The 5,686-nt window shown below is 40.9% G+C and overlaps 1 long non-coding RNA gene across 3 annotated transcripts; it reads right to left on the bottom strand.

Annotated features, from left to right (window-relative positions):
* Positions 1–223: 223 nt before the first annotated feature.
* On the bottom strand, positions 224–2,243 carry LOC116851384. Of its 3 annotated transcripts, none has more exons than XR_004379571.1 (4): positions 1,248–2,243; positions 734–1,169; positions 397–558; positions 224–284 (listed from the first exon to the last, which is right to left on the bottom strand). It is a non-coding gene; the product is annotated as an uncharacterized LOC116851384 (long non-coding RNA). The 3 variants fall into 3 exon arrangements; XR_004379569.1 differs by having other exon boundaries at positions 1,507–2,241; XR_004379570.1 differs by having other exon boundaries at positions 1,948–2,241.
* Positions 2,244–5,686: the final 3,443 nt, after the last annotated feature.

Raw genomic sequence — 5,686 nt, 5'->3', positions numbered from 1 at the left:
AGCTGTCGATTCTAATCGCGAAAAGAATCCGGGGCCGTTAGGCAAAAACCCTCCCCTCCGGTATGCACGAAATTTCACGAACGGACTCATTGCCCTTGTGACGGGCGCCATCCGGCCGCCACGTCACAATATATATGTATACATATAATAAAAGATTAATTATCTACATATTGTCTGTGACTGCGGATATTGTTGGACCGATTCTTTCCTTTAATTCATTTTCTTGTTTCAGCTTCGTAGCAAACCATGTGCTTGCAAAATGTTTATAGTCAGAGAACAATCTCCTGCAAGATAAAATTGCCAAAGTGTGAGCCTTGATGTACATCATTCATGCAACATTCGTTATCGGAATTAATAGGAAAAAGAGAAATAAATTTATAAACATATTTATAGTACCTATTCTTCTTTTGATATTTCTTAGTGTTTATATATTTATATATTTGTTATTCCTTGATTTGTCATGGCTGTTGCATTTTCCATTTCCAATATATGATTTTTCATCTTGCTAAAGTAATGCTACAGGATTGATCCTCGATGTTTGAGAAACGTTTTCCATTTCTGAAATCACATAATAAATCTCAAATCACAATAATAAAATTGTGACATATGCGAATATAGGTAACATATCCTGTTTGTTGAAAGAAACCAAAATCAACAGATTAGGGTAATGGACACCGAGAAGGCCTGTCAAAGGCATCAATGAAAGAAAGATTGGAAAATATATTTCACGAACCTGCTCTTGGTTTGTTACATCAATCTGTCGCTGCACTGCAGGTAACAGATATACTCTTATATTCCATGTTAGATATAATTTCAAGTGTTTTTGACCAGCACATGGTTAACTGGGAGGCTAAAATAAAAAAATTCATTACAAAACAACAATCAACCCGACATGTGCAATTTTTCACAGCATATAGATACTCAGTATCACTTTTTGTGTAAATATAAGTTACTTATCTGATATATGTTCCTTTATTATCCATTTACTTCTTTATGTATTCCTTGTTTCATGTTGTATAGACTTTATTCCACATGTGACAATTGATTCTGGTGCAAAGAACTATGATGCATCAATGATGTACATCAAGGCTCACACTTTGGCAATTTTATCCTGCAGGAGATTGTCCTCTGACTATAAACGTTCTGCAAGCACATGGTTTGCTGCGAAGCTGAAACAAGAAAATGAATTAAAGGAAAGAATCGGTCCAACAATATCCGCAGTCACAGACAATATATAGATAATTAACCTTTTATTATATGTATACATATATATTGTGACGTGGCGGCCGGATGGCGCCCGTCACAAGGGCAATGAGTCCGTTCGTGAAATTTCGTGCATACCGGAGGGGAGGGTTTTTGCCTAACGGCCCCGGATTCTTTTCGCGATTAGAATCGACAGCTTTCCACGGTCATATCGGTCGAGCGTAGGGGGGTTAATTGGCAAAGCGAATACGGTCCCGCAAGTGGGATGGTCAGCGCGTCCTGAGAAAATGTGCCCCAACTCACCTCGCCGACCACGAAGAGAAGAGACCACAGGACACCGAGGGAACAGGAAGAAGGAAGAAACGTCATCGGCCTCAGGGAAAGTCGCCGTTTAAATGGTACGTGGATAACGGCACTTTAACTTTCTTTACATAAGAACGTGTTACCGTTCCGATTTCGGCTGCCGCTGGCGATGTTTGTTTACAGCACGCTGCCGGACGCGGGAAGGAGAGGTGCGGAGCAGACACGCAACAGCTGACGACGATCGACAACAAAGCAAGTGCCGCGGAAACAACGAGATCCCGGCGAGACAGGCTAGAGAGAGAGAGATAGATAGAAAGAAAGAGAGAGGGAGACTCGCCGAGAGGAGAAAAAGCGGAAGCAACGCGAGAGAAGAGAGACTTCGCGCGACTTTCGAGGCTCGCGACGGGTTCGCGATCGAGTTATCGAAAAATCAGAGCATACCGCCCGGAATCTCGACCTTTGGTGCTATCTTCGCGTTAACGCTATCGAGGATGAGCGTCTATCGTGGGACATCTCGGCAGCGAGTGACCGATTCCCAATCTAGGCCAGCCAAGGCGTACGTCCACGGAGCGACCGTTACGAGGCTAAAGCGACCACCAGCGTACGAGACTACAGGCCCGGAGTGGAGGCGAGGAGGAGTCCGATCTGTTATAAGACCTCCCATTTGTTTGCGTGTTAGTGTAGTGAAGTTGTCGTCCCGGGAACGTCGCATGCGGAGTGGTCACGCGAGAACTATACGAGAAAACCGAACCGGAACAAGTACAATTAGTTAACGTATCGACGCGTGCGAGAGAGTAGAAAACGCACTTGGAGTGCTTGTACCGACCGAATAAAGATCTATACCGAAAGTACAATTGCATTTTTCCTCGGCTTCCCGCCTGCAACGATAAAACCCATTCCTCCTCCGACTCAAATTAAAAAGAGAGCTACCGGTCCCGTTAAGTTTCCGCGATATCGACGACTGGCTATAACTTGGAGATTTTGGCGAATACGAATTAGTGAGGAGGTGCGGCCTTACCGCACCTGGCGCCCAATTTGAGTTGGTGAGTTCGTACCGAAATCCGGGGACCGCGGTAATTTGTCGACGAGGCGGACAGGCGACTGTCTGTCAGTATCGGTAAGAAAAGTCGTCACAATATATACATACATATATATATATATATATATATATATATATATATAAATTTTAACTACTTATCTGATATTTACTTATCATCCATTTATTTATTCTACTATTTTCTTTGTGTAAACTTGTGTAAACTTGTCTTTAATCTTGCACAGACTTCATTCCATATTTAACGATGTTGCCAAAATGATTTGGATGTATATCAGTTGGGGCAATTGGACACAGTCCAATCACAAGTCGCTGTTCCGAGGGACCCTACAAAAGTCTCTAATCACACGGTGCTGTGATTGGCTGTGTCCAAATGCACCGTGTCCAAGTGCACCGCTCCCAAATGATTTTACTGCAAAGAATTATGCCACAAACATGAATGATATCATGAATGATATAATGATATTATATATTAGGTGTACAACTTTGCTTCCGCCGTTTTCCTATAGATGGCTTTAGCGGTAAGTGGTGGTCGAAATAAATAGATTATAGACATCATACAATAAACTTGGGCATCTGTCAACATAACCTCATAGAAACATTTGCAACGAGCCGTCAAATACGTTTTTCCAGACTCGGTGAGCGTTACGTACAGGCAAGAAGTCTTACATAAAACGAGATTTTCCGATATCCCTATCGCGATAATCCAGAAGAGGATTGCTCTTTCTTCTCTCTGTCGTTTCTCGACAGGTTATAAGCCTTTTTGCATTTGGTTTCGCGTGGAAACGCGCACTTGAATTCCAGGGCAATTAGGAATGTCTCCGAAAGGCTTCATAAATAGTAACACATGTCGTCTAACATAGTTACCGCGCAACAAGTATCGTACAACGAGTACATCTTGCCGACTCGAATTTAAATTCGATAATTTAATTTCGATTTGTGTCTGCATCATAAAGTTATTCTTGATTGAAAATGTCAGTTTACGAGCCAAATTCTCGTCATTTGCGGAAGATTTTAATTTTCTACTTCAATATGAAGAAATCTGCGGCTGAGGCTCATCGAATGCTCTCAAATACTTATGGTGAGGCCGCTATTAGTGAAAGAACGTGTCGTGAGTGGTTTTAACGCTTCAAGAACGGTGATTTTGACGTCGAAGACCGGCATAGCGGTGGAAGAGAGAAGGTTTTCGAAGATGCAGAATTGGAGGTATTACTTGATCAAGACTCGTGTCAAAATCAAGAAGAATTGGCACGATTATTGGGAATGACTCAATAAGCCATTTCAAAACGCCTCAAAACCATGGGAATGATTCAGGAGCAAGGAAATTGGGTGCCGTACGAATTGAAGCCGAGAGATGTTGAACGGCGCTTGTTTGCTTGTAAACAGCTGCTTGAAAGGCAAAGACGGAAGGGATTTCTGCATCGCATTGTGATTGGGGACGAAAAATGGGTTCATTACGATAGCCACAAGCGCAGAAAATCATGAGGAGTTCTCGGCCATGCTTCTACGTCGACGGCCAAACCGAATATTCACGGCTCCAAGGTCATGCTCTGTATTTGGTGGGACCAGCTCGGCGTAGTGGGATGTATATCAGTTGGACACGGGGCAATTGGACACAGTCCAATCACAAGTCGCTGTTCCAAAGAACCCTACAAATGTCTCTAATCACACGGTGCTGTGATTGGCTGTGTCCAAATGCACCGTGTCCAAGTGCACCGCTCCCGGCGTAGTATATTATGTGTTGTTAAAACCGACTGAAACAATCACAGGCAATCGGTATCGAACGCAATTGATGCGTTTGAGCCGAGCATTAAAAGACAAACGGCCGCAATACAACGAGAGACACGATAAAGTGATTTTGCAGCATGACAATGCTCGACCCCATGTTGCGAAAGTGATCAAGACATACTTGGAAACGTCGAAATGGGAAGTCTTACCCCACCCGCCGTATTCTCCAGACGTTGCTCCCTCTGACTATCACCTGTTTCGATCAATGGCACACGGCCTGGCTGACTAGCACTTCCGATCTTATGAAGAAGTAAAAAATTGGATCGATTCGTGGATCGCCTCAAAAGTTTTTTCGACGCGGGATTCGTACGCTGCACGAAAGATGGGAGAAAGTAGTGGTCAGTGATGGACAATACTTTGAATCATAAATGTATAAAGTTTTTTACAATAAAGCCTCGAATTTCGGAAAAAAAACGGCGGAGGCAAAGTTGTATACCTAATACAATTGTATAATTTTAATGTATCAAAACTGAAACATTAAAATTATACAATTGTGTATAATAATAATCTATTAATTTATAAATACATTTATATTCACATATTTGTAAAAATTATTTTTTTATCTCGTTTATCTCTGTGCACTCCACGTTTCCATTTATTTGCATCATTTTAATATAATTTTATTTTTATTTTATGCTCCATTATGTTTTTTATATTAATATTTATAAAGAATTACAATTCTTCGATATTTCTTGTTTACACTCTCCCATATCTGTCAAAGGTTTCGCAAACTAACAGACTCACTACTTAAACAGTGTTACTAATGTACAGAAATTAAAATTATATCGTATAGAGGTTTTCGTTTGGAGTGGGTTTCGATTGACTACAGTACGATTGGACATAGATTGTAATGATTGGTTCGAGTAATTCACTAGATAATTCTTATCATCGATTGGTTATGTCCAATCGTACCGTGGTCAATCGGAACGCTCCCTTCTTTCGTACCAATACTATCCCCTCCATTTTTCGGGAAAATGTAGCCTAACCAAGTTTAATAGCGTGTTCGACTGGCTTTGGGTTAATTGCTCCGAAAGCGATTAATGATATCATAAGTCTCTACTAGCCAATCATAAAGCTTATAAATACTTGTTTGATCAATAAACGTAGGCTGAATAAGCTAGAATAATTCGTATGTACTTAACCGGAAAAAAACTCCGGTTGGAAAACTGTTCTTTTAAATCGTTTGTATTTCGTATGAAGAGTTTTGAAGTACAAATAAAAAGATTTGTGAGTCATTCTATTACTTGTAATTAATTGTTCTTTTTTGGACCATGTATTTAGCCGGAAATAATGACCGGAAGTAAATTAAACAAAGGTTTGGTATGGTATTTTAGTATT

This window comes from Odontomachus brunneus, unplaced genomic scaffold (assembly GCF_010583005.1).
Source record: "Odontomachus brunneus isolate Ranch 3 - 2012 unplaced genomic scaffold, Obru_v1 Obru_scaffold_174, whole genome shotgun sequence".
Taxonomy (NCBI): Eukaryota; Metazoa; Arthropoda; class Insecta; order Hymenoptera; family Formicidae; genus Odontomachus; species Odontomachus brunneus.
Note: the sequence above shows the minus strand (reverse complement) of the source record. Positions and strands in the feature narration are given on the sequence as shown.